Below are 14,500 nucleotides of genomic sequence, written 5' to 3' on the forward strand. Positions count from 1 at the left end.
TAACAAAGATAATCCCTCCTCCTCCCCCACTGCCCAAAGGCTTAGCCAGTTGGTTTACAGTCCATTATAGAATATTAATATGTCTTAAACTTGGGGTTTTCTCAGCAAAACACAAACCCACTGCATGCACAGTGGGCACCTGGGCTTCCCCCATGGTATTGTGGTCCTGGTATGTGGTGAGAGGCAGGGGATAGGAGGATAGCAGAACCAAAGGGAATATGGAAACTCACACTGCTTGCTATGCTGCAATGAATAAAGTCCTTTGTCTTTGATCCAGGTGTTTTCTGCCAACATTCATGAAACTATTTGGCTAGCTTGTTAGCTTGCAGGTAGGGTGACATTGTACACAATTATCCATAGTATCTAGCTACATAGCTAGAAGCAGATGTTTAATAAGTGTGTGTTGAATTAGTGAATGCTGTAGAAGCCTTCTTTCAGGTTACTGTACTTTAATATGTAGAGACAATTTTCATTTTCTTTAGGTCTCCAGGCTGTAAACTTACAGCTCCCTCAATTTTTTCATTGAAAACACATTCAAGTTGGTTTTCTTAGTTGTTCTTTAAGCATGAAACAGTAACTTACACAGGGAGTGGTCAGTCATCTTCACTTGAAATGGTGTAATGGACCATTTCATGGTCCTATTATTGCCAGACGAAATGTTAGGTTCACATATCTTGTATTACTAAAATATAAACTCTACAGAAAACAGAGATTTTTGTCTTTTTTGTTCTACACTGTATATCTAGTACTTTAAAAAGTGCCTGAAAATAGTTGATCTCCTGCAATTATTTGTTGAATGAACTGTCAGGCTTGTAATTAAATACAGTGTTAGAAGTTAATGGGTCAAGCCACAGTTTGGCCTGAATAAAAGCTAGTGTAATTTATTAATATGGAGAAGAGTTAGAGGAGAAGCAGGTTTGAGAGATAAAATTAGTTTCAAACACACTGGGTTTCAGATGCCTGTAAAATATGATATTCAAATAGAGATATTGAACAGCCAACTGCATGTAAAGTTACAAAGCTCAGAGAATAAATCCCATCTGGAAACATACATTTGGAATTCACTAAAACAGATGGATTTGAAGCCTGGGGGTGAGTGTGATTGGTTGCAGGGGAGGAGAATATAGAGGGATTTTTAAAATGAACCTAGAACTGAGACTTGGAAAATAATATTGAAAGACTTTGTAGAAGATGAATCCCTAATAATTCTCTTTTAACGGTTAGACATATTGAAGCAAAATCAGGAAAGTGAAAGAAATGGAAGCTAAAGGAAATAAATGTGTGAAACAGGAGGGAGTGGCTGAGTTTGTTGAACGCTGTTGAAAGGTCAGTAATTAAACCAAATACCTATTCTGTTGATTTAGCAAGAGGTCTTCAAGTGAGAGAGTGCCTGCATTGAGTTGACTTGAAATTGGGCATTGTATTAGACCATTTTGTGTTACTAAAATGAAATATGTGAGGCAAGCTAACTTTACATAGAAAATAGTTTTATTTTGCTGATACTGTGTTAGGCTGCAAGTTCAAACAGCTTAGCTCCGGTTCTTACAAGGGACCCCTGATAAATGGCAGGAATGTGAGTGAGAATGAGAAGTCACATCATCAAATAGGAAGCCAAAAAGGCTGCATAGACCAGGCGTAGGCCTTTATAACCATCCTATTGTGAGAACTAACCAGGGTCCTAAGAGTAAAACCTCAGTTTCTTCAGGGCACATCCCTAGTGACCTAAGGACCTCCCAATAGACCTACCTATTAAAGATCCCGTACCACCATACTGGGAACCAAGACTCTAACACATGAACCTTAGAGGATAAATCACATCCAAACCATAGCAGTGATGAAGTAGTGACTGGATATGAAAACTTAAGAAGCATGACTATGAATCTAAAGAAAAAGATAGAGGTAGATGGCTAGGGAGTTCATGGCTGGGAAAGTTTTCATTGATTTGTTTTTTAAAAAGGAAGATAATAGAACATGTTTTAAAGCTAAGGGAGTTGATCCAATAGAAAGACGCTGAGATCAAAGAGAGGTGCATAAAAGTGAGGGGAATGGAGGAGTTTCCAGGTTTGAGAAAAGTGGAAAAGGTCTAAAATAAACAAATAGAAGGAGAACATGTTAGCCAAAGAAATGCAGAAACATTTCCTAGTAAGTTCGGGTGCTTGACATCAATGATCATGAATTTATAGTAATGCTCATCTGCTCTGTTTTCTGGTACTCTGACCCCTTTTCTTTATAGCACCTGAAGTAGGTACAGATATGGAAAAGGCAGATAGTAGAATTTATTCAGGGTTGAAATTTGTTGGGCAGTTGCAAAGAAAGGACAGATGGGAAAGGGAGTTATATGGCAGATGTGAAATTTAATGCAAATAATAAAAGAACTGAATTAAATGGAGCTAGTGAATGAGAAGGAAATGAAGGAGTTGGCTTAAAACTACTGAGGTTTGGGGCTAGGGATGTGGCTCAAGCGGTAACACCTGGCGTGCATGGGGCGCTGGGTTCGATCCTCAGCACCACATAAAAATAAAATAAAGATGTTGTGTCCACCGAAAACTGAAAAATAAATATTAAAAAAAATACCGAGGTTAGAAGAACAGTCACAATAGGATGACTTAAATAAACTAGAGAGGAGGCTTGCTGAATTAGTGATGTTGGAAATGGTAGAATTTTAGGTGGCAATTAGATCCAAGGTTTGAAGAGGACATGGTCTGGAGGAAGTTGCTTAAGATGAAGGGTCTGAAGTATGAAATCACTGGGATAAGTGGGAAGGTGCATATGAGCTAAGTGGCAAACACTAAGGGTGAGCAAGGGAGAAGTTAGAAGATGTTTTAAATCTCAGATGGCATGAGAGTCATAGTTGCAGAGGGTTTGCAAGAGAGTGGAGAAGTCAAGAGGACATTATCAATTCTACCTCCTGACTTGAAGATTCTTGAGCTATAAGAAAATAAATTACTCAAGAGGGCTCTCAAGGGAAGCAGTATCTGTGGAGATGAGCCAGTTTTCTGTGAAAGCAGAGAGGTGGGGAGAATAATGGGAAAAGAGGTGGAAGATATGGGGAATCTACTCATTACAAAGCAGAAATTCTAGTGGACTTCAGGAAGGGTTGAACCAGAGTGTTCTGACCAGAAAGACTTGAAGCCTGGGTGGTGACCAAGGAAAACAGGGATGTGAGCAGAGGTGTATTTGGTGCTGACAAATCATTCTAATGGCATCTACTATGACCTGAAAGTGAGGCTTAGTGGCTCTGGCAAGAGGTATGATATTTCCTTTATTCATGGCCAGGTGGTGATGCAACTGTAGGTGGTCTGCAGTGTCTAACAGCTAGGACAAGTGGGCACCAGCATGTGGACTTTTATTCAGCAGAGGATAATGGCACTTGGGTGGGTTCAGTCTTGTTTTCTACATGAGGTTAATACTTTCACAGTTTTAGGGTCAGTGTTTTTAAAGGTCTCAACTGTCTGTCATTCATCATTGATAACCAGCTACATTTCTCTCCAATTGTTCTGCCTCTTTCCTTCCTCCTAAGACCTGGAGGGTATAAGTAACCATCTTTGTTTCTTATTCTGTTACCACAGTGTTTTGACTTCTGTCACTGCTTTCTCTACTCTTCCATTTTCCATTTCCATCTCAATCTATTCTGCACACTACCCAAAGTGATTATCCTTAAGTGAAAATCTGATCACATTATTTTCTGCTCAAATTATTTTCTGCTCATCTCTCCCCTCTTCCTTGACTTTTGGCTAGTCTAAACTCTATAATGTACCTTAGAAAACTCTTCACAGTCTTACGGACCCCATGTGGTCTTACTCAGGCTTCTTTGTTGCAGCCAAGAAAAATCAATTTATGCTATCATAAGCAGAAAAGGAATTTTTAAAAAAACGATATAAAGTAACTCATTGAATTGTCAAGAGAGGCTAAGGAACAAGGCTTGGAAAAACAACAGAAGCTCAGGAAGGTAACCAAAATTGTGTTGCAACAATGGCCTGCTTAAGTTATGGAAATCAACACTCTCAGTTTGTTCACCCTACTTCACCTGCTACTGCCCAAATTTTCCACTTGATACCTGCCGTCCTGGACATTTGTTACTACACAGCTATATTCCATGCTTCTGGTACCTTCTGGACACTGGGTTTCTCCATGGGTAAGCTATTTGTCTCCCTCCTGTCTTTGTCTCCCTCCTATCCTATGGGAGGCCAACCTTACGGGTGACTGAGTTACACTCCCCAGCTGGGTGCTGAAGCGCTCAGTCACAGAAATGGGTGTGTCTTGCTACAGCCCCATGGATGAAGCTATACTCACTTGTTCCTTTGTAATATAACCCCTTGCCCTGTTTAGGATAGAATTTTCCATGGAAGTGCCTTGTGTGTGTCCCCTCCTCTTACTGTGCCCTTGGGTGTGGCCTACCCAGGTGTCAGTCAGCCTGCTGACAGTGGACATCATGAAGATAGACTCAGCCCCCTGAAACCTGACCCCTTGCCTCATTTGAATAGCTTCTCCTCAATAAAAGGGGTCAGCGCGTGCTCTCACTCTCTCTCTTTCTGTGGACCCTTAAGGTCAGAGGAGCCGTCACAGCTACCCCAAAGAAAAAGGTATTTGTGTCTCTTGTGTGGTTATTCGTGCAGCCCAGTTAGCCCAGTTTAACTAGAGTGACCCCTGAGCCTTTTAGTCGCGAGAACAGAAACCCGGCACCATCCTGTCCTTTATCTCTCTCCCCTTCAAGTCAGAGTCCTATAAGGAAGGATGTATTGGCATGTTTAGGTCAAGACACCATGTTCTACAAATCAGAGAGCTCGAAGACAGGGTATCTACTCCCCTTTAGCTTCTTCTCACCTATTTAGGGATTCTCCTGAAATGGGAAGGGTGTTTAGATGTTGGGCATCTCAAAATGACAAATGTGGGGCTGGGGTTGTAACTTAGTGGTAGGGTGCTTGCCTGGCATGTGTGAGGCAGTGGGTTCACAGCTCAGTACCACATAAAAATAAATAAATAATATAAAGGTATTGTGTCCATCTACAACTAAAAAAATATATTTTTAAAAAATGACAAATGTGCACGACACCTCCCCATTGCTCTCCTCATTTGGACACTCAGCCCCATCATACTTGAGGTCTTTGAAGTCAGAGGAAAGAACCATGACCTCTCTTACCTCCAGGCTTTCACAATACTAATCTCTTGTCCTAAAATATACAGTTCCCTTAGCTTGGCCCTTTCTCCTGGTGGTCTTCCCTAATCCCTGCTTCATTAGTTTGCTTGGGCTTCATTACACACTACCATAGGCTGGGGGGCTTAAACAACAGAAACTTATTTTCTCACAGTTTTACAGCATGAAAGTCCAGGATGAAGGTGTCAGCAAGTTTGGTTTCTTCTGAGGCCTTTCTTCTTGCTGCCTCTTTACATGGCTGTCCCTCTGTGCAGTGCGCCCTGGTGTCTCTGTGTGTTCTAATCGTCTCTTCTTGTAAGAACCCCAGTGCCATTGGTTTAGGGGCCAACTTAAGGGTCTCATTTTAACTTACTTATCATAGTCTCCTTTCATCTGTAGTTTTGCTTTCTGCAGTTTAAATTACCTTTAGTCAACTGTAGTATGAAAATATTACTGTAGAGCAATGAGAAATTAATATATTTTGAGAGAGACCATATTCACATAACTTTTGTTACACTGTATTGTTATTGTTGTTTTATATTATAGTTACTGTTGATCTCTTACTGTGCCTAATTTATAAATTAGACTTTATAATATGGATAGGAAAAACATATATGTATATGTACATATACATATATACAGGGTGGTCTTAGAATGTATCTATCATGAATAGAAGGGACTTACTATACTCTTTAAAGGCCTTATCGCCAAATATAGTCATATGCTGAAGTACGAAGGGTCAGGGCTTCCGATATGAATTTTGGGATGATGGAGTTCAGTTCATAACACCTGGTTCATGTTAAATCCTGTATGTTCTTATAGCATGTTGCTCTTCTACTATAATGATACACAATACAGTGTCATCATCACTATTTATCCATTACAGTTTGCTCAAGTGGACCACAAGTTGCTGCTCACTATTGGTGCCAGAGTTTGATTCTGGAATGTCCCCCAAAGGCCCGTGTGTTAAAGGTTTGGTCTCTAGCCCATGGCACTACTGGGAGGTGGTGGAAACATTAAGACATGGGGCCTAGGAGGAGGTTTTAGGTCATTGGGAATGGGCCCTGAAGCAAAGAGTGGGATCTCAGCTCCTTCCTCTTCCTCTCTCTTTCACATCCAAGTGAGCAGCTTGCTCTGTCCCACATTTCTACCACGTTATGCTGCCTCACCATAGACCCAAAGGCAATCAGGGCAACCAACTATATACTGAAACCTCCAAAATTATGAGCCATAATAAACCTTTCCGGTTTGTAAATTGTTTGTCTCAGGTATTTTTTCCAGTAACAAACTGAATTTCCAACATGTAGCATGGCAAAAACTTGGGTTAATGTAATATATAAGTTTTAGCCACTGTGAAAACCATCCACCTATTCTGCCCCCTAAAATACTATGAAATTCAATGATTTCCTGTTAAATATTTAAATTATCATATTTTTAGAACTAAAAGTTAAAAACAAATTAGCCTGAAAATGCCAAATGAATTGGGTTTTTGTCTTTCAAATAACTGAAACCAGTGCTTTCTTTGGGGCTAAAAATTTTTCTTATACTTGTTATTAGGATAATCCTTACTCAATGTGAAAATATAACCACTGAAGTTCTAAACTCCTTGTTTATTTTAATGTTAGTCTGATGCCCACCTGTATTTACTACTTCAGTGTTTTGTCACAGACTCTCTTTGTGATGAAATGTATAAAAATAGGCATGAGTAGGCTTAATTTTACATATTCTATATCAAATGTACTGTTCTTTCTACCTTCAGAGCCCCTAAATGAGATTCATTTCCTTAATAGAAAAAATATTGTTTTCCCAACTAGTATCAGTAAAGACCAGAAAAATCACCTTCGTGGCCTTTGGCCAGAATCTCCAGATCCTAAGTTGGTAATAAAGTGAACTCACACTTTAACCCAAAGTATTATACTTTGAGCTCAGATTTACAAAATGTTTTACTTGCAAGTTACAAATTAACTTGAGCCTACCAGTAATTTCAATCTGTTATAAAATAAATGGACATTGAACTGCAATTACTCTAATGAAATGGTCACACCATAAAAACCACAGCCACTAGCTTTTGAAATTAATAGGTAATATATAATCAGGCATGAGGTGTTGTAAGCTGTAGTCAAAGTATCACATGCCCCAATGGCAGCATAGCATATGAACAAAAACAGAGTTTTATCTAAATGATTCTATTTTATATCAAGGGAGTAACTCACTGAAGTCTAACCATTTATTGTATAGCATATTGTTTGCCAAAGATGAATTAGTCAAGTAAGTCAAGTCATAGATAATGACTAAGGATCATTCAAGATTGAAAAAGACAGGCTATGGGGGCTGGGGTTGTGGCTCAGTGGTAGAGCACTCGCCTAGTGCATTTGAGGCCCTGGGTTCGATCCTCAGCACCACATAAAAATAAATAAATAAAGGTATTGTGTCCAACACAACTAAAAAATAAATATTAAAAAAGAAAAGAAAAAGACAGGCTAGGGGTATATAGCTCAGTTGGTAGAGTGCTTGCCTTGCATGTACAAGGCCCTGGGTTCAGTTCACAGCATAAAAAAAAAAAAAAGAAAGAAAGAAAGAAAAGAAACAAAGAAAAGAAAAAGAAAAAAATTGAAAAAGGTAAGCTCTCAGCCAGGCAGGGTGTCACATGCTTGTAACCCAGCTACTTGGGAGGCTGAGGCAGGAGGATTGCAAGTTTGAGGCCAGCTTGGGCAACTTAGAAAGATCCTGATTCAAAGTAAAATTTAAACAAAGGCAGAGGATGTAGCTCAGTGGTAAAGTACCTTGGCTTCAATACCCAGTAATAAAGAAAAGAAAAAAAAAAAAAGGCAAGCTCTGGTCCTAATGGCAAGATAACCCAACTCAATGGTACATATAAAAATACAATTATTGATATCAAATACAAATTACCACAGTATGCTCCTTACACAGCCAGTGCAAAGAAGTTCATTGCTTCTGCCTGGACTTTGTTTTTTAAATCTTGATTTTTGTCCTGAATCTTTGTTCCCACTTAAATTCAGTTCCCAAATGCCCCATTCATGCTTCTAATCTTATCATTAGCAAAAATTCTTAATGTCTACCACAAAGAGCCCAATAATTAAATTAACTTGCATAGACATTTGGAGTTATCCACATATTTATCTTCTCTCTCTCTCTCTCTCTCTCTCTCTCTCTTTGGTACCAGGGATTGAACCCAGGGATGCTTAAACATGGAGCCACATCATCAGCTCTTTTAAAAAATATTTTATTTAGATAACAGGGTCTTGCTGAGTTGCTTAGGGCCTTGCTGAGTTGCTAAGGCTGGCTTTGAACTCTCAATCTTCCTGCCTCAGCCTCCCAAACAGCTGGGATTACAAGAGTACCCCTAGCTCATTTTCTGTTTTATTTGTCACCCCAAATGGTAATTTTTCAGTAAAAATTTTAAAAAAATTAAAAATTAAAAAAACACCATTGCAGAGGTGTTTCTAGTGATTGTGTTGAATTTGTCACGCTTTATAAGCAAACTTCAGTTCCTAATCCTGACCATTTTGCCATAATTTTGCAGGTCTGTGCTCAGCCTGCATTTGAAGCTCTCCCTCTGTTTAACTTCACTTGCCTTTCTCACCTTATTTGCTTCTATTAAGGAGAAATAAAGTCTCTGTCAGCAAAGATGAATTTCTGAGAAAAGTTTCAGTATCAAGAAAGAAACCTGATCCAAACCAGAGGTTCAGCTCTGGGGATGAGACTCTGGAATTTCTGATTTCTGCTAGGAATGCAGAGAAGTCTGACTTTTGGAGATATCAGGACCAATTGAGAAGCCATTATGTAAGTGTTTTTGTTCTTTTACTTCTTCTCTTCTTTCTCAGAGCTCAGGTTGGAACCTAGGGCTTCGAGCATACTCAGCACACTTTCCCGTTGAGCAATATCCCAGACCCACATGTGTAAGTTTCTGTGGTTTGTTGGGAGGCATTGGGTCTATGGATGTAAAGTGCTTGTTTCATTAACATTGTGCCTAAATTGTCCTCACTGATTCAGGATTATGCTACCCTAGAGTCATTTCAGAAGACTGCCTGCCTCCTGTTCTCAGGTGACATCATCATCACTAATATTCTCATCATAAGCCTCTAGTGAAAGGTTCCATGGTGTTTATATTTCCCAATATCCTCCATGGATGTGTAGGATAAATTTTCTCTTTCAACTCAACTTTTTCAATGAGAGAGAGAAAGAGAGAGAGAGAGAGAGAGAGAGAGAGGCACTGACCTTTGGTTTTCTCCTTGCCAGCCTTGGGCTGTTGCTGTGTGACTCTTGTGGAAACCAAACTAAGACAGGTTTATCTGTATGTATACTTATTTAAATAATAAGTAGACCATTATGGAGATGTAGGTCTCCTTATGTTAAAAATCCTACCACTACAGAAATTCAAGATGTATGTTCAGCAGTTGGACAGTATATTCCTTGAGGTCACTCAGAAATGTTTTATGCAACAGAAATGATGCACCTAAAAACAAGGACACAATAAAACAGGAGGTAGCAACCCAAGTTTACATCAAAGAGGGAGGTAAAAAAGGAAACGATTTGGTATGAATATCAAGTATGTGGTACCTACTGTAAGAGACATGAATGGAGGATTCTTCTGTATCTGAGGGCACAGAAGCTTTTTTTGTTTACATCTCACTGAAATGTGAACTTTTGTGCTTTTCCCATCTTCATCATCAGAGTTGAGAATGAAACACATTTACATCAGACGTTTGCAACTAGCTTTTATACAGTATAAAAGAAAGAATTCCTTTTTGTCTTTCAGTGAAGAGATTTTAGGAAAATTTTTTTTCTGGTTCTGAGGATCCAACTCAGTGACACACCTGCTAATCACACAGTCTTCTGAGCTATACCCCAGCCCAAGAATATTTTTAAACAAACAAAAGACTCTACCCTCGATTATTTGAAATCTTATATTGCTTTGTCTTTAGTGTAAGTGTGTTTCAGGTAGGATTAGTAACATTTGAAATACACATTTTTGTTTATCTTTTAAGTTAATGAAATATAAATTTTAAACTGGTAAAAAAAATTGAAGTTTTTTTTTTTTTTTTTTAAAGCTTCTCAATGAAATGATAAGTTTGGAGGAGTACTCAGCCTTGACCCAAGGAAGGAAGTGAATTCATTCTCCTTCACCACTGGGGTTCTTTCATGGAAAAACAGAAAGATTAGGCAAGGAAAGCTTACTTTTCTAAGCCAGGGACTTTGATTCTCCTTCTCCTATTGCCACTTAATTATCATGTGACTTTTGGCAAGTGTTTTTCTTCTCTAAGATGTTGTCACTTATGAAAAGAAGGATTGGCTTGGTCTCTTCCAACTCTGACTGCCTTTTTTATTTTCAGTACTAAGGATTGAACTCAGAACCTCCCACATGCTAAGCAAACACTCCCATCCCCAGCTACATCCCCAGCTCTTGTTTAAATTTTATTTTGAGGTAGGGTCTCACTAAGGTGTCCGGGCTGACTTCAACTTGACAATTCTACTGCCTCATCCTTTCAAGTAACTGGGATAAGAAACGTGCCACTATGCCCTGCCTCTAAATATTTTGGAGTATTTGATCTCATCTAATTTCTCTTCACTTTCAGAAGAACTACTCTATGCTAGCATTTTATTGCCTGCTAATTTGATGGATGTTCACAGTAAAAGGGATTTTAACAATTGTTAAAGGGAATTTCCTTAGTATGTATTTATATTTTAGTTCGGGCTGAAAGCAAGATGTTTCTTTCCACAAATCTCTCACTTTTAAGAACCAGTGAGGATGTGCTAGATTTAAGGTAATTGATCTGTATTCAGCGTGAAAGCAGCTTACTAATTAAAACAGAGAAGATTGGGGCACAGGGAAAAAATAAAAGTGGAAAATCACTCTCTACTGAATGTTCAGACCACTTTTATAGGTAGAAAACAGTAAAAGCTGACCTATGGTACCCTCTAATTGCTGTCCATGTGGCCCTGCAAGAGCTTGGAGCAGAGCGAGGCCCAATGGAAGGGTTTCTTCTAAAGGAGACACACTCTGTCCCTTCATGAGCTTCACACACTGCACTGTTGTTTTCAGCTGAGGCTTTTGCACTGCCCCAAGCCTGTTTCTGAAAGGGCAGTCTGTGCAGTGTATGTGCAAAGTGACTTTCCAACTCTCTGGCTTTCCTTTTTCTGCTTTCAGAAGAACTTGCTTATAAAAAGCCTTATTCCCTAGTATAACATGTCCATTTTTTTCTACTTGTTTAAGTCAGTAATTAAATTGGTTTTATAATAACAGATGTGAATTTAGCTTTTCAACTTGAAAGTTAGATTGGTGAAGGCTGGAATGTGGTTTGGAAAGAAACCAGTATGTCCTTTCCAACCTACACCCCTCGTTGTTCAGCATCCAAAATCACCAAAAACTAAGAATATTCAAAGGGCCAAAGGAATATTGTACTAAGATGTTTGATGATAAGAATCAGTGAAATTGGACTGGGAGTGTAGCTCGGCGGCAGATCACTTGCTTAGCATGGGCAAGACCCAGGGTTTAATGCGCAGCACCGAATAAAGAAAAACATAAACCAGTGAAATTAAGTGCATATTACTACTTTGCAGCACAAATGATCTTGTCAGCTGTATATACAGCTCTAAAAGGAACATGTTAACTTATTCATTCATCTATCCATTTATTTATTTGGAAGAGTTTCTCCAACAGATATGCCAGAAATAAGGCAATCCTGGCAGATGGAAGAACATGTATAAGCTCTGCTGCCTAACATGGTTTCTACTAGTCACAGATGGCTATTTCGAAATAATTTAAATTAAATCAGATTAAAAATTCAGTTCCTCAGTCATATGAACAATATTCAAAGTGCTCAATAGCACACGGGGCTAGTGGCTAATGTATTAGAGATTGTGGTATAGAACATTTCCATTATCACAGAAAGTTCTGTTGGACAGTACTGCAAGGATGGAGAGAGTATTAAAATCATCCAGTTTTACCACCACTTGCAGGTTTGAATAGACTCTTTGTAAGCTCCAAATCATGATTTGAAGTATAATTAATGACATGATAATATTTTTTAAAGATATTGAGGTAATTTCTTCTAAATAGCTTTTACATATCAAGGTAAAATGTTGGGGAATGAATTAATGTTATAATTGCATGCATTTTCAAAATTTTTCTTGGAGCTGGGTTTGTGGCTCAGTGGGAGAGCACTTGCCTAGCATGTGTGAGGCACTGGGTTCAATCCTCAGCACCAGATAAATATAAATAAATAAAATAAAGGTATTGTGCTCATCTACAACCAAAAATATTTTTTTCTGTTGAAGAATTAGATGTCACTTCTCTGAAATATTGTTGGTCTCCCAATTTATTCTGATAGGATGAACTTCTTTATGATAGGGAAAAGTGGGAATGGTTTGCAAGAATGGTAGGTGTCTCAGTCTATTTTGTGTTGCTGCAACAGAACACCTGAGACTGAATAATTCATAAAGAACAGAAGTCTATTTGGCTCATTGTTCTGGAGGCTAGGAAGTCCAAGATTGACAGGCTGTATATGGTGAGGACCTTTTTGCTATATCATCCCACAGTGGAAGGTGGAAGGGGAAAAGAGGATGAGATTGGGTTGGGGTTGTAGCTCAGTGGTGGACCACTTGCCTAGCCTGTGTGAGGCACTGGGTTGAATCCTCAGCACTACATAAAATAAATAAATAAACAAGTAAAACAAAGATATTATGTCCATCCCAACTGAAAAAAAATTTAAAAAGAGGATGAGAGTGAGTGAGAAAGGGGCCAAGCTTATTCTTTCATCAGGAACTCACACTGGTGATAACTAATCCACTCCCACAATATTAGCATTTATCCATTCCACGAGAGTTCTGCTCTCATGCACTAATCACCTTTCAAAAATCTCAGCTTTTGACACCCTTGCATTGGAAATTGTTCTTAACACTTGAACTTTGTGGGACACATTCAAACCATAGCAGTAGGCTTTTCTCTTTTTGAGGTGGTTCATTTACTTTGAGAATCATCATCCTCTATTTTTTAGAACCAAGGCTTAAATATAAAATGAACTATGAATAAAGGCAATAATAATGTCTTTTTTTTCTTTGCAATTGTGTCTATCCATTCATAACTTTGAAAGGGTTATCTAAGTACTTTCTCGGAAACCCCAGTTAAGAGAATCAAAGGAGGTTGGAGATGTAGCTCAGTGGTAAGGCATGTACTTATCATACTTGAGGACCTGGGTTCAATACCCAACATGAAAAAAAAAAAAAGTCAAAGGTGATGATCTGAATTTACTACATGATTATAGATTTAGCTTCTCAACTTCTGCTTTTTGCAGATTTCAGATTCGGGATCTTCATCACCCATTCTCTTGCTCATTTTACTAACCCCAGAATCCAAACCTAGACCTAGATAAAACTCATGAATGACCTCTTCTTTAACTAAATTCAAAAATAGAAAGAATTTACAGTAATTATAAATGGTTATTTAAAAAAAATTTAGTTGTAGTTGGACATAATACCTTTATTTTATTTATTTATTTTTATGTGATGCTGAGGCTCAAACCCAGCGCCTTGCCCATGCTAGGCGAGCACTCTACCACTGAGTCACAACCCCAGCCCCATAAATGTTTATTTTTAAAAATGAATTTTCTGACAAGGAGCTACCATCTCTCTGAACATCGTTATATTCAAGCACATCAATTTGCCTAGACAATATACTAAACACAGCTTCTGTCATATATAGTTATATAGGTTGTGTACTCCACAAGGAGGACACATCTAAGGAGGTCCTATTCCCATTATAAGCATCATAGATTTGGTACTTACAACGATAATAAAAACAATTTTCCAGAAGATGGCAGTAAAGTATCTTGTTTTTTTCTTTTAAAAATAAAAACATGACAATTTTCTACAGATTGGGTTTACAGTGTCTTGGTGAGGAAGTACCTTTTACTGATTTACACAAACATATGTTAAGGGCTACCACTGGCTCTAGGGCCTATAAAAATCAAATCCTGATTACTAGTGAAAGTGAGCCAATGTAGCTTAATAGGTACAGAAAAGGAAAAGAGGATTATCCATGATCTGTATTGAAATTCTGGCTTCTAAAACACTGACTCTTTATTAATATAATAACAATATCAATATGTGTTATATAGTCTCTTGATTCATTCAGAATGCTATAACACGATATTGTAGAGTGGGTTATTACAAGGCAGCCAGCACCTTTCCAGGGTAATTTTTTCTGCTCAGAAGGGGATAAGCCACCTGAGAAAAATATAGTCTGAAGTAATAAGTGAAGGAATAAGAGACAAAGTCAAAGAATACGTTTTAAAAGCAGAGCACCTGATAGATTCTTCCAGTTCTGATAGGAGCTGGAACAGAACA

Source organism: Marmota marmota, unplaced genomic scaffold, assembly GCF_001458135.2.
Source record: "Marmota marmota marmota unplaced genomic scaffold, marMar, whole genome shotgun sequence".
NCBI classification, from domain to species: Eukaryota; Metazoa; Chordata; class Mammalia; order Rodentia; family Sciuridae; genus Marmota; species Marmota marmota.